Genomic DNA, 27445 nt, shown 5'->3' with positions numbered 1-27445 from the left:
CATAACCTTTGTTTTTGGTAAGTCATGGGGCTTGAACTCAGGGCTTGGGTGCTATCCATGAGCATTTTGCTTTTCTTTTTCAGGGATGGGGGGGTCATAGGGCTTGAAGTCTGGACCTGGGCACTGTCCTAGAGCTCTTCAGTTCAAGGATATAGCCTTACCCTTGAGTCACAGCCCCACTCCCCTTTTCTAGAGGTTAATTAGAAATAAGAGTCTTATGTTCTTTAGTGCCTGGGCTGGTTTTGAACCAAGATCCTCAGATCTCAGTCTCCTGAGTAGTTAGGATTATAGGCATGAACCACCACACCTGGCTTCCATGAGTTTATTTATTTTTTGTGTAAGGACACTGCTCTTCTATTTGGAACCACAGCACCGCTTCCCAAACAGTATACTTTTAATACCAGTGACAAGTGGCTTAATCATAATGCTATTGTGAATTTTTATAGCTTATCAATCTCTAGTTATTTTCCTCATTTTGAAAGGAATTAAAAATTCATTTGGCTTGCCACAATTGTTTCTACCATTATTTAACCCAGGTCATCTCCCTATCAGAGACATGTAATTATTCTTAGTGGTTTAAAACATGTGTCACGGATCCTAATTTTCTCTCTACAAATGTAGTAAAAATTGAGAAACGCCACCAAAAATTAGTAAAATTGTTTTTCTATTATCCAACCAAACAGAAGAGTTAACATTTTTGTACATAGAGGCACTGACACTGCTGGCTGGAGGCCCTGTACAAATAACACTCTTCTACCCTATCCTCTCAAAACATATTATTTAAAACCACTCCTCCAAATTAACCTTATAAGACGAGTCAGTGGTCCTGTGTCCTGGTTATGCATTAAGCTTCTCTTGGGAAGTATTAGATGAAGTCAAGTTACATCTGCAGTTGGGTTGGGCTTGAACATTAATGTTTTCATAAGCTTTCTGGGTGAAGTACCGTGCAGCCAGGCAGAAGACCACTGCCCTAGATTCATCTTCTTCATTTCCCATCTGTTTTCAACACGGCTCCACCAAATGATAGGTAGAGCAATCACTTTCCTTTCATCAACACCCTAAAATGAGAGATCAAAATAAACCTGGTTTATAATATCTTGTTATATGAAACAATTTTCAGAATATCCAGGATAGCCTTTACCCAAACAGAATAATATATATTTTTGTGTTTTAATATGTGAAAAATAAAAACAAGGACAAACAAATATTCATGACACCCAGACTCACACATTGAAATGATCACTTTTTTCTCAAACATCTTCAGTTCTCCTGCCCCAGACATTAGACGTCAATGATTTAAAGGCAAAGGAGGAATACCTGGAGACCCGCTCTATCTGGGTAAAAATAAATTGATGGAACTTATGTAGAAATGTGGTAGCTGATTTCAGTAGTGTATCTTTCCTGTACCATATCACCCTTTATCCACATTATTTGCAATGCAACCTTAATGCCCTGCCCATTAGAAGTGGGGACTGCTTCTTCATCTATTGTAAGTGGGATGCCCTTGTGATTAATGTCAAGAGCATGTGATGGAAATCCCACTGTGTGTCCTCTCAGGCAGGGCTTTCCAGACCTCCTCTTTCTACTTTGATCTTCCTGTGAAGCTTCCACTATCATTTGAAGAAATCTAGCCTAGCCTTTTGGAAAATTAGATGTGAGATAGAAAAGAATGAGGGCCACAGCCAATAACCAGATTTAACTGTCATGCCTGTTAGTGAGATTTAGACCACCAACCTCAGCAGAGTCCTTACAGTTCATAGATGCAGGAGCATGACGAAACAGCCTTATAGGGAGGAACTACAAAACAACTCAGTGGCTGAGCTCAGCCAAATCTGTAGAAGGATACATAAATAAAGCACTGGTATTTTAAAAAGTAAGTATTACATATTTTATTATGCTTCAAGAAGAAACCAGTATAGAGGTTTAGGCTAATCCTCCCAAGAATTTGAGGACTGTTTTGCTTGCTTTGATACAGGAATGTTGGATAGAATTTGTAAGTCACAAATTTTTAAAGTTTGCAAATTCTTAAAATCCCAACTTCATAAAGTGTTTTGCAGTTCAACCTTTCCACTCTGTACTAAACTACCATTACATTTATTTTCCCCTTGAATACTCGTAGAAGAAAGATGCACGCTATGGTCATTTCTAAAAGAGTCAGGAAGCAAATTAGAGGGAAGTTTCTCTATAATTACTATGCTATATAATTCATTTCATTTCCCCTTTGAGAACACAGTACAAAAAGGAAAATTCCAGGAGGGATTAAAAGAAAATTGTTCTCTTTCTGAACCTGAGGATATTTCTATGCTTGACTACTTTCGATAACATTTACAAATCATTTTACTGAATATTCTACCTAATAAAAAAAACTCAGAAGTCTTTATACAGAAATAGTGGCAGAAGAAACTTTACAAGCAATCCATCTATTTTCAATCAACATACATTTTGGGTAGAGATGGAAATAAATTTGGCTTTATTGTTCTATATCTGATTTCGTATTTTTTGCAGTGATTTGGGGTGGTATTAGTTTTGTATTGTTGCTATATCACAAAGTACACTAAATCATCTTAGAGTTCTGGAAATCAATGATCTAGAAATTACTTCATTGTGTTAAATTCAGGATATTAGAGAGAGTACAATATCCCTTAAAACACTAGGAGAGAATTCATTTGCTTGTCTTTTCCGGTTTCTAGAGTCACATTTCTCATTTTCCTTGGATCTGGCCCACTCTTTCATCCATTTGTCTTCTGGTGTCTCTGTTCCTCTATCATATTTTTTTTGCATTTTTTATTGTAATTAGTAAAAGGGTTACATGATATTTGCCAGATAGAAGGTGCATTAATTCACATACATTGATACCCTTTCACATGTCTTGGTACCCTATCATATTTTCTTTTCTTCTGAAGTTTTCTCTCCCTCCCTCCATCTCATTAAAGGATACCTGGAATGATATCACAGATCCATCTGGGTAACCAGAATAATCTACTCACCTCTAGTAATTAATCACATCCACAATGTCCTTTTGTCATATGTGGTAACATATCTGGAGAATATGGGGGTTAAAATTAGGATATGGATACAGAAGTATATTATTCAGCCTAACACAACACCCTGGGTTCCTTTATAAGGTCAAAATTCCTCAAGTAATATCTGTATTGAACCAGCATAACTTAGAACCCCCCCCAAAAGGAAACCAGAGTTTCTTCATCCTATAGGTAAATGTTAAACTTTATGCTTAAATCAAGCCACAACTAAATCACCCATTAAATTTAGCTTACATCAGGATTTGGACTGGGTAAAAAATTGCTAAAGTGAACATGGAGGAGGAATTGTTCATTTATCCAACAATTTATTCTATTCTATCATTGTTTCCCAAGTTAAAAAAAAAAAACTTCATCCATACTGTTTGCTTCAAGGAGTGATCTGTAAATACTGCATTTTGTTTAAATGCGAACACACATAATTTAGTGGCTTCATCTTCATTTGTAATGTATTCTTACCTATAACAGTTTCATTTTATTACCAGTGTTAAAACAAACTTGCACCATAATTCTTTTGCTGAAACGTGGCTGACTTGAAGGCATCATAAAGTTACAAACACAGATTAAGAAGTCATCCATTATTTAAAACTGTATTAAGAAACCCTTAATACATTTTATCTACAAAAGAAGGTAATATATTTCAATGGACAGTTCGTGAGCGAGAGAATGAATCAAGAATGTATGCAGAATTATTCAGATTGCATGAATGGAATATAATGTTTACATGTATGAGATCTCATTGACTGAGAAAATAGGTAATAGTGTAGAGGGAATATTTCATAAGTTAAATCAGATAAACAAAGCTTTGAATGAAATCTCATGAGAATGATACGGAATCTATGCCTATTAAAGTATCTTACTTTAGACTAGATAAGATAAACTGAAGAACATAATCTAAAGGATAAATGCAAAAGTAACACTATGTAAATTATTTTTTCATTTCATAAGAACTCAAGCTGCTCTGCTTTGGGTTATCAAGCTAAATGGTAAAGAGTTTTTAGCATTTTTAAATTTTGGAAAGTAATGTCCAAAGTGAAAATACTGCTAACCAAAGGTCAGACATGGTAAATATATCAGCAGCAATTTACTATAAAATACAATTTGCATTTTTAAAAGCATACATTGATCATTTTCTTTTCAGTAATGGAAAATGTAACCTCCATAATCTATATTCCTTTCCCTCCCTAAATCTCCCTAAACCCAAAATAAAGATATTCATTCTAAACAGAAGTGTACCCAAGGCTTGGAGCATCAGGAGATAAGGGATGGCAGCCAAAATTTATAAGGAAGAAAGCAGATGGAAGAGAGAAGATTAGATTAGCCAAATGGAGAAACCACTACTCAGGCAGAGGAAGTCAGTTTACCAAGAGGATTGAGCCACGTTCATGAGGAAAGCATTTGCTAAGCTTAGAAGTTGATTACTTAGGGAACACAGAAATCCAAGCAGCAGGGTGGGAATGAAAGCAGGAGTGACTATGAAGTCTCTATAAGAAAAAATTACTTTCAGATTCTCTTGGTCATTGTGATGCCTAATTACTCTTTCCTCAATGTAAACTGAACTTGTGAAAAGATTCAAGGACACCACTCAGAGGGGTGGTACACTGAAAAGAGATTCTTTTCTGGAGACACAAGTTCCTCCACAAAAGACTTCTTGTAGATTGAGATCCATCAAAGAAACGAATACAAATACCAATCTCTCTTCAATTAAAGAAAATTCTATACACATACACCTTATAAATTTTTGCATAGTTTGTTTTCAAATACAGATGTATAGTCAAGGATTCTCTATGAGGAAGACTTTTAACCTGAAAAAGATTAATATAAATATTGAAAAAATAAGTATATCACCTTTAAAGTAATGATACAAAGAGGAATAAACTGAGTGTATGTATGATTTTATATGTCAGATATATAATTTTATCAGAAAAGCAAGCAGAATCATTCCAATAAATAAAAATCTAAGTATTATTCCATCAGGCTTAGTGGCACGCTCTTTGACGTCAGCATTCAGACAATGCAACAGGAGGAGTATAAGTTCCAGGTCAATCAGCATTATGCAGTGATTTTGTAGTCTGAAGAAGAGAGAGAGAGAGAGAGAGAGAGAGAGAGAGAGAGAGAGAGAGAGAGAGAGAGAGAGAGAGAGAGACAGACAGACAGACAGACAGACAGAGAGAGACACAGAGAGAGACAGAGAGATAGAGAGAGAGACACAGAGAGAGAGAGAGACAGAGAGGGGAAAAATCTTCTAAAAATTAAAATAATGGCTTCCTCTAAACAAAACATTATATAAGCCAAAGAACTATCTTAGACTATAAGATAATGAAAATGGGTAAAAAAATAGATGACCAATTATATATGAATAATAGAGGATCAATATAGAAGAATCAACATTGATTCATTGAACACAAATTGCCAGGGTACTGGTAGCTTACTTCCATAATCCTAGCAACTCAGGAGGCTGAGATCTGAGGGTCACGTTTCGAAGCCAGCTTGGGCAGGAAAGTGAGACTTTGAATTCCCAATTAACCACTCAAAATCCTGTAGTAATGCTGTGGCTCAAAGTGGTAGAATACTATCCTTGAACAAAAAAGCTTGAAATAGCTCCTAGGCCTCGAGTTCAGGACTCACAAACAAACAAAAATGCAAATAATAAACAGAATAACATAAATAGCAATACATTTTTCCACTACAGAGGGCACATTTCCTTTATTAAAAGTATTAGCTAACTGTTCAAAACAAATGAATGCAAAAGACTCACACCAAGACACAATATTGTAAACTTGCAAAATACAAGTTAACAAAACATTGCAAAAATCATCTAAAATCACCCCTTAATCTCAATACTTTGAGAAAGTTGAAGTTCATAAGAATGGTACTTAGTTCCAAGCTAGTACTTAATACTGTCTTTAAATTTTTGAGAGCTAATTTTTCAACCTATAATTCAGTAACCAGAAATAACTAATAATACCTGTGGTATAAGAAAGAGTTTGGGGTGATTGTCATGATTTCAAGGAATTTATTCTTCTGTCAGTGTTTCTCAAGTCTTTCTCTAGAGTGTGGTTTTCACTACAAGAATAACTAGACATGAGTTTGAAAACATAGTACACCTAATAGTGGAGATTCCAAGGCAATACCTACATCCATAATTGAGAGATGTTTTGTTGAAGAACTGTGCTACAGACATAAGGGAAACCAGCCTCACTGGAGGCTGTTGGCCCTTCAGATGCAGTTCATTTAAACGAAATAGAACTCTTAGACTCCTTTATGGCTTTGACCCTTGTTGTTGAACTACATCTGTAATTCTCCCTCAAAGACTACAAGGAGAAAATAAATGTAAAAAAATGAACCAATGCCTTGCTCCATAATAAACAGCTTATCTGTGGTTAGAATTTGTGTGTTTACATAAAGTGTGAAGAATTCCATAAAAGGATGAGACACAGACTGTAGGAGAATGAAGGTGAGAGAAAATGTGCAACAATGTCTACAGATGGATTTGCAGAGCTCAGTTTTCGTATTCAGTGAAAAAATGATTGTAAGTACACTGACAGTATCTCACCTGAACTGTTCAGTCATCTTGTTTAGAAAGATAAAAATATACAAGCAACCTAGAGCAGTCATTGTATTTTTGTTCTCTTGTGGCAAGTTAGGTATTCCACTAGAGAGAGGGAGATGAGAGACAGAAAAGATTGCTACATAGACAGAAAAAGTGTTGGATTTAACATGTGGCACATAATCTGTGTCTCATCATAGCACTTCCCATAATGCCCTTGGGTGCCTATTCAACCACAGAAAAAAGCCCACAGGGTTAACCCACAAGCCATCACCCAATCAGCACAAAGGCCAAGAGAGGAGCTATGGAGGATTCCTGTACTATAGTCACCTTCCTACCGTGGACCCCATTGGACTCCTCTTTGAGTCCCTTACCACCTGAAGAGTCTCAACATCTTCCTTTCGTGGCTTTCCTTTTGTGTTCACATAAACTAGTCATCAATTTTTTTAAAAAAATGAGATAAGGTCCAATCTAAGGAAACAATTTGGGTAGTGGGAAGCAAAGAATTTTACTCTAAAAATGATAATTAGCCTTTGATAGTCTTTCTGTGACTTTTAAAACTATGCACATCTACATTTCCTTAAATGCATATGCGTGTGAAGCACAGAGCTAGTACAGAAAAAAAAAATCTTCTGAACCATTAATGGCTAACGCTTTTCAATGCTGTGTTTAGGGGAGCAATCCAAACATGTTTTGACATGGCATAGCAAATGTCACTTGAATCATTTGATTTCTAGCATTTCTATGACTCCAACTGCAATTTTCTGTGACTTCAAGATGGCTGCAAGATAATTCCGAAGCTTTCAGCATAAATTGGTCCTCTTAAACACAGTACATAAATATTTCACAGGCTCCAGCTGACCAAATGGCAATCAAAATGAAACACAAACAGGCTGTTAATATTGCCTTCTTGCTCACTGAGCATGGGAGAAAACAGCAAATACAATCACCACTCTCGCCCTTAAGGGGAAGCAGTTTTTCACAGACATGATTACATGTTGTCAATGCATTAATTCAAATGAAGAAAAAATGCTTATATCTGTCATGTGAGGGCACTGGGCCAGGTAAATAGGAAGAACAAAGATACATAGGACACAGTCACAGCATGTAAGGAGGTCAGAATCAAGAAATTAAAACACTAGAGGATTTCTTAAGGGGCATCCATTTATCTGATTTATCAATCTAATCCCTTTATTCACTTTAGCAACTATTACACAAAAAGACTTGGGCACTGGAAGCTCACACCTATAATACTAGCAAGCTGAGTATGATGGTTTGAAGATAGCTTGGGTAGGAAAGCTTCTTAGCGTCATTTCTGATGAACTAGCAAAAACCCAGAAGCAGAGGTGTGGCTCAGTTGATATAATAGCAGTCTTGAGTAAAAAAACAAGAAAGAGCACGAAGTCTTGCACTCGAGACCCAGTAATAACATAAAAAAGGACTGTCTCGCAGTTAAGCTAATGACGACCCCTTCAGTATAAACGATGTAATATTGAACTATGTAACATAAGGATGGGAGGAAAAAATGGAGAAGAACAAAGGAAGGGTGAGATTGATCAAGATGCCCTGTATTCATAACTTGACTTAGGAAATCTCCTGTAGCACTGTTGAGTGAAAAAAAGATTGTTCAAAGACAACTTTGTTGGAAAAAATCATATTAAGTGAAGTAAGCCAGACTCAAAGGAACATAATAGGCTCAATGATTTCCCTCATTTGTAATAATTAGTATAAACCTTGGACTCTCCTAGCAGAGGTTTACAATAGGGCAAAACCTAGATACATAAGGCCATATAGGATGAGGCTAAATGGAAGGACCTCTAGGATATGGAAACAAGAGCCATATAATGTGTGATTGTGGTTCTTAATGTACTATGTTATTTCTCATCTCTTTTGATGTCCCTTGGTTATCTCGTATTGTTACATTATGTTACCTTGTTATCTGATATATTCTATATATATTTGTTTATTTGAAATAGGATAGGGATGAGAGGAGTGGGTATGGGGAGGGAAATGGGGACAAAAACATGAAAAGGGGTATCAATGTTTGTGAAGTAATGTACCTTCTGTCTGGCGAATATAATGTAACCCTTCTGTTAATTACAATGAAAATATATTAAAGAAAAAAAGACAACTTTGTAAACACCTTAACATTTTCTTCCTACCCCCCACCAAGAAACTAAAATTGTTTCTAGAAAGGAGGCACAATGGATTTTGTTTATGCTCGTAATACAACAGAAAATATCCAAGAAACTCATTCAAAGAGAATGCTTCTATTCTTTATCAATAGATGGGGCATTGGAAGTTTATTTCTAAATTTTAACTTCAAAAAGAGATGCATATGATGAGTGTGATTGAATCTGGATTCCCTATTGCAATAGACACGTCCATAGATTGTCCAGCTGGCATCTGGCTTTTAGGATACTGAATAAGAGGGCTTCCTGTATGTGTTGTAGTTTTGGGGATCGCAATTAGTCTGTTGCAATAGAGAAGGGATGGGTATGTTGTTTCTGTTAGTTCATCCACCAGCTACCCTGGACTTGTTTAGAAAAACTAATAGCACACAATTCTAAGCTGGCTGGCTATAGATGGCAGAACAATGGCAGAGTTTTAGGGTTTTCACATGGGATCACAACTCTTGATAACTATGTTCTTTTTTTGCTACTAAGGTTTAACTTGCGCTCTCACTGGGACTAGCTGCATCCTCACCTTTAATATTGTATTTTCATTGGTTATTTCTTTGGTTATGCCTGAGTATTACACTCCATTGTCTTTATGAATCACATCTATTTATCCATTCTTCCATCATCCATGGTCAACAGGGTCACTGATCATCAGAAATATGCAAATCAAAATTGTAATGAGATACTGCCTCATCCCAGTAAGCATGGCTATTATTGAAAAGAATAAACGTAAGTGCTGGTAGGATGGAGAAGAAAAGGAACCCCTGTACACTGATAGTAGGCATGCAAATTAACAGAGCTGTTATAGAAATCCCTCCAAAGATGAAAAATAGATCTGCCTTTCCCCCTGCTCAAAGGCTACTTAGGTCTTAAGCCAAAGTTGAAAGTGGTCAGTAATGAATGCCACTGCTGTTGTCAACCATTTCTATCCCATCAGCGCATGACACAGACAGTGAAGCAGCTGGTTTTCACAGTAAGACATGGAAAAGTCAAATGGCAAGAAAAAATCTAATATTCTTCTCTTTTATTCTTTTTGGGTTTGTATTTGGGCTTCAACTGAAGGCTGGCACTGTCTTTTTGCTGGTTATCTGGAGTTAAGAATCTCCAGATTTGTTTGTCATCTCACCTACCTGAGTAGCTAGGATAACACGTCTGGACCAGGGATTGTGTACAATTTGAATATTGATTGCCATGTGATCCGTGGGCACAGTTATCTGGGCAAATGATTATTAATGAAGCTTATTTCATAACAGAAAACATTCTAATAAGCTAAAAGAGAAACTAATAAATGGAAGCAACATTTCTTTTGGTGTATGATTGAACTTTTCTTGTTCAAAAACTCAAGTTTCTGGGTCAAGAATTAAATTTAAATGATGAGCATTCTGTTTTAGTAAAGTCAGAGTTTATATCGAAGAAAAGTCTGTCCTTTCTTTTTACTTACCCTAGCAATATTTTAGTAAAAGGTCTCTAATGCATAATATAATAGCAATAATTTCAGTTATTTCTATTAATCTTTCTCAAAAAAATCAATCTTTCCACATGTCTATCTTACATGTATGACTGGGTTTATTATATAGATAGCATCTCTTTTCATTTAAATTCCTTAGCTATATAAAGTCACAAATGAATTAATTTATTGAGGGATCAAGGTAAGGCAGCATGTTTTGCAGATTTTGTAAGAGGTTTTGTGATGATTATTTGCCTCTGGTTCTTTTTGCTTTGTTTGGCTTTACTGATTTGGCTTTGTTTCTGATTCCTACCTCTTCAGAGTGGGCGCTCACCTGCCCTGTGTGGAGCGATGTAGGAAAAGGCGCAGCCTACCCAGTGCTGGGCATTGCTACCTCCCAGTAAACAAACGGTCAGGCAAAATATGGATAGAACTCTTATGTTTCCTTTCATCCATAAAATAAGTTGTATTCAACTAGAAATACTCTAAAGTAACTATACCCAGTACTGAGGCATGAGTACACACACACACACACACACACACACACACACACACACACACACACACACATCTCTCATGATAAGAAATGTGATGCGATTTCTCACCTATTGTGCAAATGTGTCAGTGTCCCAGAGAGTAAACATGGTATTTGTAACAGTGAGGAAAGAGATCAATTTATGCTGTCTCAGTAAAATCTTGATGAATCCATAGTACACCTGAGTTTTCCTACTAGAACGCTTTCTTTACAATATATTAGTTGTACAAAGTCAGGGATTTATCAATTTCATATATGTGATTATACTCACTCTATTTTTTTTCCTAGTTGCACTCCTCTGCCCTTACAACTTTCCTAGTAGTCCACCTTTGCTTTTTTTTCTATCTAAACGTTTCCTTTAGCTGACTAGATTATTCCATCATGATCAGAGTTTGTGGCTAGAGTTAAGCATAAAGATAAATGTGATGAGAAATTTCATAAATTTTTGAAAGCCCAACAAAACTACTTCTGCCCCCCAAACTACTTAGAGATTACCTTATAAAGTCATATTTTTGGATTGTTTATGCAAATTATTTCCTTAAGTGCAGATACGACATTTTCAGCTTTATTGTTGAAGTCACGATTCAACAACTCCTCTTAGGTGGCTTTTTAAAATAAATGAAAATGCAAATGTGACTCTGTTTATACATAAGATACAAGAGGAAGTTGGGAATGGTGACTCATGCCTGTAATCCTAGCTATTGAGGAGGATGAGATCTGAAGATCTTGGTTCAAAGCCAGCACTGGCACTAAAGTCCAGGAGACTCCTATCTCCAATTAACTGCTAGAAAACCGGAAGTGGTGCTGTGGCTCCAGGGGTAGGGTGGTAGCCTTGAGCTGAAGAGCTCAGGGACAATGCCTAGGCCCAGAGTTCAAGCCCCACGACTGACTAAAAAAAAAAGATGCAAGAAGAGCCATCCTAAGATGTATGTAGATTTGTGAATTTGTATTTTTATGGATATACACAGTAAAGAGAGAAGTACAGTTTTATGTCTAAAGATGTGCATTGCATTCATACAAAGCCAAATGTGAATTCTACTTCTGCCCCTTTCTAGTGTGTAAGAGTGACGCAAGTTATCTAACCTAACTATCTAAAGCTAATTTTTCCATCATGAACTAGAGATAGCAATACATATGCCATCTAGTCATGGTGAGGGCTACATGATATCCCTTCTCATTAAACTTTTATTTAATTAATATACATGATAATATATAACAGGTAATGACCAAGGCACCAGGAATACAGAAAAAAAAATTCAAATCAAAATGAAGACAAAATAAATTGGCTAAGGAAGGGTCTGAGACACTGATAGATAAGAACAAATAATTCATCCAAGCAGAGAACTTTCTAGGGAGAATTGAGCTTCTCAAAGACTGCTGCAGGAGTTCGAGAAGACAGAAACAGGAAGCAAGTGTGACCAGGAAACTGTAAGTGATGAAGAAGGCAACTTGTTAGAGATTGGCTGGGATAATCCCACAATCCTGTGCTACTCTCTTGAACATAGCTAACTAGTATCTGAACTTTTATTGACAATAAAATAATTCCTTTTGTGTGTGGATAATTGTCCTTCTTTAACAATAGCTACTGGTGGTATTTACTTCATTTGGTTCCCCCCATCCCATTTTTTTTCCTTCTTTTTCTTTCTCCAAAGACAAGACCATTAAGCCCTGGACATTCATTTGACTTCAATCTGCAGGTGAAATCCTGAAATCTAACAGGAATTTAGGGGATGGGCAGAAAAAAAGAGTAGGAAGAGGAATGATCCTTGTTGGGACCCCACATTTCAACTGTGGTTGTCAGCATTCCACTCACACGTCCAGATTAGAGGGGGCAGTCAGTCCCTGGAGGTACCAGCCCCATTGCATTCTGAACAGCTGTACTGTGGTTGGATAAGGTCATTTCATTTCCAGAAACAAAGCCATAGATGTTCTGCTAAAGAGAAGCAGGGTGAGAAAAAAGAAATCTCAATACCAGAATTTTTTTTGGAACATTTTCCTGAAAGGAAAGTGATCGTTCTTTGAAATGACAAGTATCAATGATACTCTAATTTTACAAACTTAAAGTTTGTTGTCCAATTTTGTGTGTCATTGGATGATGGTTCATTGGCTCTTGAAAATAAAAATGAGTAACAGTAAAATGAATCCTATGAATAAAATTGTATTGTATTCATAAACTTGCTGATAATTTCTTTCTAATGCACATATACAACTGAGTTATTTCAATTTGTGTGCATATTATATAACAAAATGAATATGTCATACATATGTGATTAAATTAATCCTGTGTTGAGAATTCAGAACCAAAAAGACAAAGCTTATTAAATCACCACAAGCAGATAATTTGCACTGGGAATTTTCAATCAAACTCAATTTTCAGCTACTTATTTATAACAAAAAGGGTTCAAAATCACTTAGGTTTAAAAATAACAAACAAAAGTAGTTAATGATTTAATTGTAAAATCTTCAGGGATATGACATTAATATATAAAAAGAGGTATGATACCTCATAAAATGAAATATTTATTTCAGTTGTTTTCCTAACTAGTTGGTATTATAATTGTTTCATTTATTATTTTCATTTTCATAGCTCTTCCCTCTGAAGTAATCCTTTACTGGCAGAAGAAAGATAACCTAATAGATTTTTCTATCTTTAGTTTTGTAGGCTCTGTGAATTTTTAATGCTTGTGCTTTAAAGAATTCTTCTTATTTAAATATGATATTTGGTTAAAAAAAGTATTCTAGATAATCTTTTCACTAAATCTTTAACAGCAAAGCTTTAAAAAAAGTTATTACCATATGCTCTTTTATGCCTAAAGCAAAGATCTAGTATGGAATTGAGAATCATAATGAGGTCAATCTCAATTCCATCAATGTTATGTTCTATTAAAATCAAATCCAATCACATTCCTCATTTCAGCTTAGTACAGCTTGGCTTTGAGGTATGTTCAGAAATGCACTTAAATTAGAAGAGAAACATTAACATTTTATCATATGAATATCATTAATGGCTCAGAAGATTAGCCATAACCCATTTTGGAGACATCCATTGAAACCAATACTCTTAATAACATTCCTTTCCACCTCAATGCAAGGTGGGGTTTGTAGCTGTTTCTACGAACACAGCTCAGGAACCCCTGGTTAGAAAAGAAAGAAGAAGGAAAACAAGCATAGCTTCAGAGTTGATGGAATCCTTTAGCCAGAAATCTTGCTCATGCCCATTTGACCTTAAAGCTGGAAAGAACTCTTCATTTACATCATCTCTGATTAAGGAAAACTAAGTGGTCCCTTCTCAGGTGAGTAATGGATAATCTTAGATAATTTACCTAATTTCCTCTTTTGTTTTGTAGGAAGATATTTTATGGAAGAAAGGCTTTTCAATGATTTTCTAGGAGAGAATTTACGAAGTCCTTACAAAAATTCTCATACTTTTTCTACACTTTGAACTCACAGGATCAGAACAATCTTTCAGTTTGAAGGTTGAAAGGTACTGATCCTACCATACTCAGTTTCCAACTTAATCTTATCCCACAGCAGGACATTAGTGAGAGCTGGAGCAAATGAGAACCTTTAGTTTATAGCTGAAATGTATTCTAACACTTTGCTTCCTTTAATTGAGTTCAATCTCTTACCTACGTTATAACCAGTATCACTCTAGAAATGCCAGATTACAGAACTATGACTCAAGGAGACTTTCATAAATATCTGTATTTGTATACACACATATTCCAAAAAAAATGCCTGAAATGGAAGATATTTTAAACTACAATTCTCTTAAAGGAACGAGGAATGAATCATTTTTCACTTGTAAGAGCTAAAGCTTGAAGACTCCCCCCTATTCTGTCATGGTTAGAATCTAAAAGCCTAACACTTGGCCACCATTCTAACTAGGTAACTCGGAAGCCCAGTGGAATGGTTGCTGCTTCGTGGACACTATGATATGGGATATGGGTGTACTGAAATGTAAGAACTTAAACAGTACTTCATGAACTGGGAAGCTACACGGAGGAACAGCATTATGCTTTGGGGAAAAGTACTTGTTATAAGAGAATATGAGAACAGAACAAAGAAACAGATATGGTAAAGATGTACACAATGGTCTTCATTTTATTATCATTGTTGGAAGTTCAGAAAAACAAAATGAATGCCTAGTTGACCACTTATCCCCAGTAGCCACCTTTATTCTTCTCTCCAGGGGTAAGACTCCTTCTCTCTCCCTGAGCATCAATTCGACCTCAACCAATAAACTCCATCTTGAAATCTAACAAAGGGTGTGAATGCCTAAAGGACATAAAGAGTGACCTTTCCTTGCTAGGCCGTGAATGGCCATTGTGGTTACCAGAAATCCACCTGGATGTCCAGACTGGATCATTCATCCACTGGATGTACCAGTCTCAGGAACACATCAGACCACAGGCATTGTTTTTCGATAATGACTCTCTCTACCCAAAGAAACAGGTTGCACGCATACTATTTTATTTCATTTTAAATCTTGAGTTAATTGGGAACCCAAGGGCATCAGAAACTTCTCTAAGTGACCTTCCATTTAATTAATTTTAATATGTTCAAACTGTGAGAAGCCAAAATGTGGAATAGCTCTTCTTAAAGTCCTAACCTCTTCCTCTACAAGACCAGCAGGGTGTAATTATACCAAACACCTGGAAACAGGTTTCTCACTCCTATGTACAAATTCCTTCAGAAGTACGGAGATCTGTGAGCTAGAGCCCAGCCCCGAAACGGACCATTGTAAACACTAGTTCTCCCAGGTAAATAATCTTAACACTTGCCAAGGGGCTCTTTGTTTTGTTTTGTTTGTGCCAGTCTCGGGGCTTGAATTTGGGGCCTGGGCACTCCTTGGGCTTTCTCAAGGCTAGAGCTCTACCACTTGAGCCACAGCACCACTTCTGGCTTTTTCTATGTATGTAGTATCAAGGAATCAAATCATCTGTTGTTTGCTATACAGTTTTTTCTGTACTCTATGAAGAAATAAAGCTAATTGCCCTGAGCACAATTAAAACTTACTCTGATGGTCATGACGAACGTCATCATTTAAAGAACAAAAGTAATCATAAATAATTTTATTAGTACACAAATACTAAAGCTTCCCAACCAAGAGTTATTTTAAATTCAAGTATTGTACTTTAAATGTGAGTTTACTTTTAAATGCTTAGTTGTTAAGTATGAAAAAAATGGTTCAAATGAACTTAAATGACTACCTTTTACAGTTTAGGCTAATTAGAAAAAAACTGAGATTTTAATTTAATTAAATGATGAAAGATTCAGTAAGTTCCTGACATTTGTCCATAAAATTTTAGGATACAATATATTGAAAGAAAGTTGTAGAGACTAAGATAGACTCACACATATATAGCACATGCAAGCAGACAGAGAGAGACATAGAGACAGACAAAAGAGGAGAAAGAGAAGAGTGTTGCTCACAGACTAAGATTATGCTTTGAGACAAAAGTGTCTTACCCTCACAATCACAGACAAAGGTCTTTTGAATCTAGTACAAGAGCCAATAATTTAATAATTCATTTTGAATCCATTCAATGTTGAGGTGGCTGAAAGAGCCTTTATTGAAACAGAGCACAGCTTATTTGAAAATCATTTTCTTAAGATAGTGGATAAAGAACTTAAAACATTTACAATGGGCAAGGGATATAATGAATGATTGTTGTTGTTAAGGTACTGTGTTATCTCTCATCTCTTTTGCTGTCCCTTGGTTATCTCATATTGTTACAGTATCTCACTTCGTTACCTGATATATCAGCTATATTTGTATTTGGTTATTTGAAATTGGATAGGGAAGGGGGGAAAATAAGATGAGGGGTGGTGGGGGGGGGGAGGGAAATGGGGACCAAGACATGTGGAAGGGTATCAATGTATGGGAATTAATGCACCATCTATCTGGCAAATATCATGTAACCCTTCTATTAATTACAATAATAAATATATAAATCTAAAAAAAAAGGAAGTGGTACACAATGTAAAATTGTTCACTAATTTTAATGCCTGCCAATTGTACTAATGTGATATACACATTTGGCATGCTATTGGTTGCTTTGAGCTAATATTTATAAAATATTTATATTAGTGCCTGGTGGTTTGCTCCTTATCTCCCTGCTCCTACCCTATTTTTTCCATTAGATCTCAAAGAATGAAAACTATAAGTCAGCTGTTTGAGAGTTATTCATAACCACTATGACAAATATCACTGTACCTATTTTCTCCTTTGTAATTTTCAATATTTTTAATAATTATTGACTTTTCTAAAGAATCCTGAAATCTAAACATTCTATGAAATTTTCACTGATGAATTAATTTTTAAAATGACTATTATGCTATGCCAAGTAAGAAACTTTCAATGTCTCTCTTTGCCACTATCTAGAAGACACTTATTAGATTATTTTTACACTTAAATATAAACCTTGCTACTTTTATAATCTTCGCTATTTCTTCAATTTCACAAATAACCAATATGTATGTTAAGATCTCAAAATACTTTTGTTGTGTTATTTAGGAAAGATATCATTAACCTAATCATATTGACAGCTTTCATGTGAACACCATGACATTTATGATTTTTTTTTACTGATACACTAATTCTATTGCACAATTCTCTGGCCACAAATGTTAACATGAGGCCATAAATTCAATACTTTTTGTATTACTTCTGTCTATTGTTCCCTACCACCTATCAGTTCTCAAAAGGTCTCATGCAGCTCAGTGCTACCAAAGAAACCTTTAATATACTTAAAAAAAACTATCTGAGTGTTCTGGTGCATACATAAAATCTAAACTACTCAGGGGATTAGACAGTAGGCACAGGGTCAGAGGCCAACTTGGTCAAAAAGTCTAAGAACCTCTTAGAAAAATAAAGCAAAGAAAGCTATGTGGCTCAAGTGGCAGAGCACTTGTCTAGCACATGTGAGATTCTAAATTCAAGCTCCAGAATGAAAGGGAGAGAGGGAGGGAGGAAGGAAGAATGGAAGGAGAGAGAAAGAAAATAAATAATGAAGATGGGACAGGTGGTTCATTCCTTTAATCCTAGCTACTCACGGGAGGCTGAGATCTGGGGATCGAGGTTGGAAGTTAGCTCAGATATGAAAGTCGGCAAGACTTTTATCTTCAGTTATCAGCCAGTGAACCTGTGATGCCAACCTTGAGTAAACAAGCTAAGGGATGATGATCAGGCCCAGAGCCTTGAGCATCAAGCCCTACTGTCAGCAAACATACACACAAACATACACACACCATAAAAATAACATAGAAGGCATCACAATCAATTTTTAAGATTTTGTCAAGACAATACAAGCTATTGATTAGAGTTAACATAAATGAAAGTCATATACTTGGAAGCAGACAAGATATATCCTTTCAGCCAGACACTGGTGATTCACACCTATAACCTTAGCTACTCAAGAGGCAAAGATCTGAGGATCACAGTTCAAGACCAGCCCAGGCAAGAACATATGTGAGATTCATCTCCAATTAACCACCAGAAAATCAGAAACAGGACTGTGGTTCAAAGTGGTAGAGAGCCACCCTTGATCAAAGAGGGTTCAACTGACAGCACCCAGGCCCTGAGTTCAAATCCCACAACCAACTGCCACAGCAACAAAAAATGAATGTACTCTTTCAGATTGACTTCAATTAAGGTTGCCCTATATACCCTTACATGACTTGACAGCTCATTCCTTTTCAATGCTTCATAGTCAGGATATATGCATTAGGCTGCCAACCAGTTTGGAAAGGGAGAATGTCAGAGATGGAAACTGATCAGTTGCCAGGGGTGGGCTGTGTGTGTGTGTGTGTGTGTGTGTGTGTGTGTGTGTGTGTGTGTGTATGTTCAATGAAGCAGCATAGGATTTCTCCATCACTGACATGACTCTGCCAGACTCTGTAAGGCATTGTAGTGATGGCTGCCTGTCACACACTTTTTCATGCCCAAAGAAGATACAACACCCAGAATGAACCTGAATGTAGACGATGTCCTGTGAGTGATGATGATGTGTTTTTTGGGTAGTGAGAGATCTGGTAGGAGGAGATGATTTGGGAAAGTTGTGTTAGGTCTCTTCAATTTTCACATTAATCCTAAAGTGCTCTGAAAATGAAGTCTATCAAAATCACATCCCTATGGATGTGGGAGAATAAAGAGAGGGATAAAGGAAGAAATGGTGACCAGGAAATAGTTTAGAGACTTTCGGATGCCTCTGCCCAGTGATAGAGCAGAACACATATATGTGCTCATGTCATACAACACATGCACAAATGATCTTTTCTTCTTATCTTTCTTTCTCTTCTACTAATTCTATGACATGACATATTTGGGATAAATGAAAGAACAGAAGCTTTCAACACATTAAGGTGGATATATGACTAGGTAATACCCATGTCTTCAAAGTGCCATAGAACTTTGGAAATTTAACTGATTTTTTTTATTGATGTAAATCACTAGTGGCTCTAGATTGTGTCAGGTAATTCTCAATTGGACTTCTCAGATGCTGCAGTAAGCCACTTCTTAGTCCACTCTACTATCAGGCATACCTGCCATCTTAAATCTCAAACAACTCCCCTAAGTAATTGTACTCAAGACTTTAGAGAATTGTGCTACTTAAAACAGCATGTATGCACTAATAGCTTTGCCTTTTATTTTTTAATATAATTTTGAGAATAAAAACCATTTGGGGAACCTGAGAAGAAAGGTACCCTTCAAGGTGTAGACCTCAAAGTAGGAAATGAAAACATGAAAGCTGCTGTGGTCTGCTTTAGACATCTTAGAATGGAGAATAATGGTTTCAGCTCTTGTCCTCACCCTCCTGTGATCAGAGGTCTATGTGCAGTTAATGGGGACATGTTCCACAGGCGGCCTTTGAGAGGCTGTGCACATTGTGAACAGAATCACAGAACTGAAAAGTTCCACTGAATGTCGCCTCCAGACTCTGCCACTCATAGGTTCATGGACAAAGGAGGAAAGAGAAAGGATGGAGTCAGCAGGTAGGCCAAGAAGCAAGCAATCCTGAAAAGCTAGCCATGTGGTCCTGGCCAACACAGAATAATATAATCTTCATGTGATGAAGTTCCAATCCTATCAGGCTGGCTCTCTAGACATCCATAGGACTGTGAGATGTTTTCCTGAGTCCTTCTGAACCTGACTCTTTTATCTTGAGTCAGTGCAGTGGCAATCATTCTTACCGTGCCCAGAATGTGCTGATTAGGAAGGGAGATTATTGGTGAGACATCAAGGCCATCCCTAGAGGCTCTGAAACAGTACAGTGAACAGTTCTGTGTGCTAATGAAGGTTTTGAAGAAGATGCCTGCTTGTGATTACTACTATTGTTTGAAATACTTATAGTCCAGTGTCATTCACTGGTCCTTGCTTTGTGGCATTCTCAATCTGCTTCTGACCTTCACCATCAAAATATATCTCCTTAATCAGGGGAATTTAGAGTGTTAGCACCACGAAAAAGATATCCCGATTCTCTCTATAGGTGGCTGGCTATGTGGAAGCCACCTGGAGCAGCTGTTTCCTAACAAAGGATTCATTGCATCCCTACTTATTCCAGCTTCTGTGTTCTGGAATGACAATAGACAGATAAAGAAGTTAGCTGTGGTTACAGGCTGTTATAAATGTTCCCATGCCAGGCTCTACGGCTATGCCACAATCTGTAACAGAAGTATATATATGTATATATAAAAAAAATTCTGTGAGAACACAGGAGGAATGGATTAATTAAGCCAAGGGAAGACAGAAGGAGAAGCTTCATAGAACATTCCAGTTATAAAATAACATCTGAGTTGGACCTGAAAGGGAGAGTACAGCAAGTTCTCCGTACAGATCTTACACCATGACAGCTTGTCTCAAATTTACACGCTCAGACTACCTCTAAGAAGTAACAGGGACACAGGCAGAATCCACTCAAATGATGTGGGTTAGTCTACTTAAGAGCAAAATAAAGGACAAGAAAGTTGGGGCAAGTGACTTATACTTAGTGTTTCTTTTGTTCCAAGAGTAACTTTTAAACAAAGCTGGGCTAGAAAAATGTGAGCAAAGAAAGCAATTTGGGGCACTAATACTGACTCAGGTGGTGGTCTGGTCACATTTGCTTTTCAGTGATGGAATTGTTGGGTGATTAAATGAATTGATGATGGCAAATTGCTTTGAAAATACACAGGGCTGAATAAATGCCATGAATTACTATTGTTCAATATACTCGGGAGACAAACTTGTCTCCAAACAGAAAGGTCTTTGAAAGATGGACTATATTTAAAGACATTTAGGAGCTTTCTTTTTCATGCTAAAGATGAAATTTCTAGGTAGATTTATTCTAAAGCTATCATAATGCCTAAGGATAATCTTTTTAAAATGCCATTATAACAGAATAAATCTGAAATTGCTCATAAATGCCACTTACAGAAAACTCAAAGAAAAAAATGCATTAAACTAAAACAGTTATACCATCTCACTTAAAAATGTATTATAAGACAAAGAAAGCTTCCCACAGGATTGCTAGCTGTGATAGCTGAGAGAAAATCAAAGGAAACAAATTAAAGCTATCTATCCTATAAAAACACACAGGGAGGGTTCCTTCTAGAGATGAACAGTGTGCGGAAGCTACTAGAACTACTATGCTTTGGGTCCAAATAATGTCTTATGCCATATCACTTTTGGCAATGTTCAAACATCTCTTCCAACCTCAGGCAATGATTACAAAGAATTCGAGGAAAATGAAATCAGGCATAGAAAATAGAAATAATACTAATGGTATCTTACATTGCTACCATATGTTTCACAAATTATATTAAATTTAATCATTTAATTTTATACCCCAAACATTTTCAGGTGAACAGAAGAGGTGCAATCCACACTTATTTTGTTATCTTTAAGTACAGGGTGTTTTCATTCATCACTTTCACTTTTGTGTACAATTATCTTGATCAGTGTCACCTCTTCCATGTTTTACCACCCACCTATCCCCCTTAAGGTTCCTGGATCCCTTTGTGCATATATATACGAAACAGGTTTCATCATTGAAAAATAAATTTACAGTAATTATCTGAAACCACAAAAGGCTGCATGACTTGAGAGACTGGATTCCCTGAATTGGCAGGTTTCAAAATGCAGATGAAATCAAGATCTATAACTTTCTAGACTGGTGATACTATAGTCAACACTGAAACATCTTATAAAGTATTATGAAGTAATCATCCAGAAAGGATTTGAATTATCAGTAAAATTCAAAGAAGAGGGAAACAACAAAAGAGAACATGTCTAAAGTAGTACTTTGTGTTAAATCTTGTTTATCCACCGATCTGCAGAAAGCTCTTCTATGTTTAATTTCTGAGAAATTATGCTCATTTTCAACAACTAGATAAAACTTGGTGAGTACAATTTTCCATGGATAATCCAGTTCTTTCAGTCAGATTAAAGTGGGTTCTAAAGTTATATGTCCAGTTTTCTCCAATTTCTATGTAAAGATTGCCTCAGGGAGTGTTAGGAGTTTCTTTTAAAAAATGGAAGATATTTTCTAAAAGAAAGGCCAACAAACAAATATGCCTCGACACATACACACACATATGCACACACATACAAATATACACTCTTCAAATCTAAGAATAGAATGCCGTTGACAATAAGGTCTTTAAGGCTTGAGTATTTGCAAAATGTGATCCTGGGAATATTATGTGGAATTTTACACATAGTAAGTCATCATTAAGAAACCTGTATGTGAACTGATATAGTGAGAAAAGAGACACATATTTCTTTTTTTTCCTCTCTCCCTTTCTTTCTTCCTTTTTAAAATTTTTGGGCACTGTTGGAAGTGTAAACTCAGAGCCTCAGGCTTAGTAGGGTATCACAATGCCACTGAGACACACATCCAAATCTGTTTCTCACTAGTTATCTTTAGAATGAAAGGTCTTGATTCTTTCTAGGGCTCATATGGGAACTGTGATCCCTCTATTTCTCAGCCTCCTGTTGTCAGTGGGATTACAGGTATGCAGCTCTGCTTCCAATTTCTTTTCTGTGGAGTGAGAGTGGAAGCTTCTCTGCTTCCACGATCCTTCCAAAGCCAACTTCCTATGTAATTTGGGATGAAAGGCACACTTAACTATGGGTTGAAGGTGCCTTGTAAACTTTTCTTCAGGCCTGCCTCAAATCAAGATCCTCCCTTTCTCAGCCTTCAAAGTACCTGTATTATAGTTGCAAGCCACCAGCTCCTGAAACAGAGAAACATTCCTAAAGCAGGTGCACAGTCAAAAAGGCTAAAGACATGAGCACTAGTAGATGTGAAAAAAGGAACAAATACACAGGCTACATGTTTTCCTACATTTGTGGGAGCTAGACTGTGCCTACAAATCTATAAGTCAACACAATGGGTGGTATACAAGAGGTTATACAAGTAAACTGAAATGTAATTGACTCGATGCAGAATATAAATAGTACACTAATTTAGAAAGACTAAGCCAAAGCCCCCCAAAATAAATACCCAGAAATGGGTACATGCAAGAGGGAAGGGGCAAAAGGAGAGGGCTAGAGGAATGAACAGGGGAGGAGAGTACAATACAAGCATGTGCCACCGAACTGAGAAATATCAGGGAAGGGGTGGGGTGAAGGGAGATGAAGATGTTGGAGGGATGACACAGATCAAGATGCATTGTATATGTAAGATGCTTTGTAAAATGGCAAAAACATCCAATACATAACCTAAACATTGAGTAAAAGCAGGGGAAAGGGTTGGGAGGGGAGGGTGAGAATGTTGTAAAGGGTGACATTGATTAAGATGCACTGTATTCATAAACTACTTTGTTGAATGGCAGCTCCTTTGTACAACTACTTAAAGGTAATAAAACTGTTCTAAAATGATGTAAACAGATTTTAAACAAATTGAAATGGAACCTGCTAATTAGTGATATGGGGGCAGATTGTATAAAACACTGAGAATCGGTGAGTGGATGTGCAGTGAGAAATTTCGCACACCAACAAGAGAACCTTAAGACACCCAATCTGTCATAACATTAATAAATTAACAAATATAAGAATGTAAGAAGAGAACTATTCTTGCTTTCAGCACAAAGGTTTTACCAGTGGAGGAAGGCAACGGATTTATGTTCTCACAGAAAATTTCAGTACTGATTCAATTTTTATCATGCATGTGAGTTCCTTTTTGAATGTTTAAGACTCTTTAATTTTTCTGTCTCTTTATCTTTAAGCTTGCTAATGAAAGAAGATTTTTTTAAAAAGATTTTGAGATATTACTGTCCCAACTGGCCGATTTCTTTAAACACCTGCATTTAGTTTTACCAACTTGGGAAATAATAAATTTGGGAATGAAGTCTGTCATAAATATGCCAAAACTGAATCTATGATTAGTTTCTTTCAGAAAAGAACTAGCATGATAGAGTAAGAAATGCTAATAAATTCAGTTCCTGACTGTGCCAAGTTTAAGCCAAATTCTTCAGAGTTTAAACAACTAGAAATTTGGCTCATGAGACCTCCTCACTTCTTACATCATTTGCAAGCTTATAATAAATAAAGTGGCAGTAATAAGGAATCTGCAAGAAGGATGTTGAGAACTCTTGGGAGATGGGAGGGTACTGCTTTCAGGGATACTACAGTGAAAGAGTAGAATTTTGGAGATGCTAAACAGCAACTATAGCATCTCCATAGTCTTTTCCCTATCAAGCTTGAGATCTGTTGTTCTTAAGGGAATCTATCCATGGGTCTCCAAGTCCAGAGATTTTATTGGAGCTTAATTACATAGTATGATTGCTTGAATGTCTATCTAGTAGATTTCAGTCTCCCAGGCTAATTGGCATTATGTGACTTCCATTCTCATCCTCAATTGTATCTCATTCTTAAATTTATACCATTTCTTAAATTGAACAAATTTTACACAAAAAGAAGCACCAAGATATAAAATAATCATACTCTGAAATGTAGAAATCAGTTAGTTCCAGTTCATGTTCATATCACAATACATTATTAATGCTACATAGTAGTTAATATGCACAAATTTAATGAATGATATAAATAACTTGTGCTACTTATATACACCTAGTCTAAACTTCCTAAATGCCAAAGGAGGGGGACAATCAACATTACTATGTAGGAAATAATGATTTCAGCAAGAGGTGTTTTCCCTCTCTAAAACTTATTTTGGAAGTGTGTGTGTGTGTGTGTGTGTGTGTGTGTGTGTGTGTGTGTGTCATATGAGCCACAGCTCCACTTCTGGCATTCTTTTTACTGGAGATAAGAGTCTCATGGACAATGGTGTCCAGGCTGGCTTCCAATTACCATCCTCAAGTCTCAGCCTCCTGAGTAGCGATGATAATAGGCGTGATCCATCAGCACCCATCTTAGAATTCATGTTGAAATTTAATTGCATTGTAACAGTAGTAAGAGAGGACTCTTAAGAGAAAGCATGAAGACTCTACCTCTGGTGCAGATGGATATTTAAGCCAGGCACTGGAGGCTCACACCTTAATCCAAGCTACTTTTGAAGTTGAAAATGGGGGTGAGAGACCATGGGTGAGGCCAGCCTGGGCAGAAGTGTTCCTGAAACTCCTTCTCAACCAATATCTGGGTACAAGGATGCATCCTTAACTGCATGGGAAGCTAAGATTAGGAAGTTTGGATGACTGTGGCCCAGGGAGATAAACCCATGTGACATCATTTCAACAGAACGAAGTTAATACAGTGGCAATCATCTCAACCACCATGGAATATCTAAAATGGTTTTCCTAAAATGGCAGTCCAGGCATCTATCTGGGACAGGCACATGTCCCTGTCTCAAAATTCACCAGCAAAAATGCATAGCTGGAGGCAATGTATTGCTCAGAAAGCCACAACACGGAAGTTCAAATGCTAGTAGCTCAAACAAGAAAAATTAAATGTTTGACCCATTTTTACTCTTTCTTAACCTTCTTCCTTTCTGAACAATCAGAAAATCTTCATGAGGTATCAGCACTTTAACTTTGAACTTATTAGTCTCTAGAACTATGTAAAAATGCTCTTGTATATTTTATAAACTACTGAGTCTCGGATATTTTATGATAGTAGTAGAGACAGACTAAAACAAACATCTATCACATATCCTTTTGGATAATCTGAGGAGACTAACTTTGACTGTATTATACTATAGACTATGATACTCTACTAACACTGTGGAAACTGGTAATTCTTATGAATGAAGAGGTTGATCTTACCTGTCTGAGAGGAGGTAATAGAAAAAATGCCCATCATTTTGATTTCAATATTTAGCTGGAATGAATAAGAAGGAAATAAATTGCTTTGAATCCTTGACTAAAGGGATCCTGACAGCATTTTAATTAGGACAAGCGAATTTACACCATCACCCATTCTTTTAATCTGCACAAAAGTCTAGCTGGTGCTAGTAGCTTAAACCTACTAGAGAATCTTTTAAGTGGAGAAGTGCCATAGGATTATGTCTCAATAAATGCATGCTCAAGTGGCAGAGGCATGGGCACTTGATTGGGAAAAGAAACACGAAAGAAATAGCAGTGGTTGGGAATGAAGAGTAATAGATCGAGTTGTAGTGCCGATTGCTCCAGGAGACACATAAAATCTGAAGCTTCACAGATAAGGCTTCTCCCTTCAAATCTTTACCACTGGTCTTTTATTTCTCTCTTTTAATTTTCTTTTATATGGTACTGAGGATTCAAACCCAAAGCTTCCTGCATGCAAGGCCAGCACTTGATCACTAAGCCACATTGCCAGCCTCATCATTGGTTTTGATTAAAGAGAAAAGCTAATGCACGGAGACACGGCTTTCCTGGCCTAGCATGACCATGACTCCCAATCTAGGTTTTCGAGTTCAAATTGTGAACCAATTAACATGAAATCTACCAGGCAGATTAACAACAGACAGAACGCAGAGTGCTGCCTTGGTTTCTGCTGTTCCTAAAATTAGCGTTTTTTATATTCCTTAAGTTTCTTTGAGCTACCCCTAGGCCTTCCCTCAGATCTCAGCAGTTCTCTTACTGTCTGCCACTCAGCTAGGCCAGACACTCTTTCTCCTGTTTTCAGAGTCCTGATGAAAACAGGCTCTACATACAAGGATTATAACACACAGCAACTGGCTTCATGTTCTTTGGACAAGAACCTGTCAGGATGTTTTAGCAGTAAGACAAGAATGTCATTTCTGTAAGGATTCCACAAGTTTTGTATGAAGTCATTGTTTCCGCCCCTCACAAATATTTGGGAGCCAGAATTCCCAAGTAGAAAATAATTATAGAATAGCCATTCTAAGAAAATTTCCCAGTTCCTGTGCAACAGTCATTCTGGAATGGGAGAGAACAAAACAGAAGTTAGTAGATTTTTATTGGAAGAAGAAAAAAATGGAATCAATGTACAAAACTACATCAACGGTCATTACAAGTATAAGTAAGTAAATTTCAGCACATAAATGAAGAGTAATAACATACCACCACAAACAATGAAAGAAGAATCGTGAAGACTAAAGTTTTCATTAATAAAGTGCCTATTTAGTAACAGAGTTGGCAATATTCTGAGATTCATTGAAATTAGTTCACTTAATTCCTACCTCTGATCATAATCCCTCACCCTTTGGCCAATAGGCATTTGCCTATTTTTCAGAAACAGAAGAGTTTCAGGCAGGATGTGAAGAATACAGGACAGATCCACAGGAATGGGGAGATGGAAACCAGAGCCTA

General features: G+C 36.7%; 1 long non-coding RNA gene and 1 pseudogene across 1 annotated transcript; both read right to left on the bottom strand.

Annotated features, from left to right (window-relative positions):
* The window catches only part of LOC150068502 (uncharacterized), a 473749-nt pseudogene that overhangs the window by 189399 nt on the left and 256905 nt on the right, over positions 1-27445 (bottom strand).
* LOC150068503 (uncharacterized) lies at positions 1639-27445 on the bottom strand. Its single transcript, XR_016536497.1, has 4 exons — positions 27336-27445; positions 25958-26012; positions 2988-3040; positions 1639-1832 (listed from the first exon to the last, which is right to left on the bottom strand). It is a non-coding gene; the product is annotated as an uncharacterized LOC150068503 (long non-coding RNA).

This window comes from Megascapheus bottae, chromosome 1 (assembly GCF_031878675.1).
Source record: "Megascapheus bottae isolate mThoBot1 chromosome 1, mThoBot2.hap1, whole genome shotgun sequence".
Classification (NCBI taxonomy): Eukaryota; Metazoa; Chordata; class Mammalia; order Rodentia; family Geomyidae; genus Megascapheus; species Megascapheus bottae.
The sequence above is the reverse complement of the archived record's forward strand: the minus strand, read 5'-3'. Positions and strand labels throughout refer to the sequence as shown.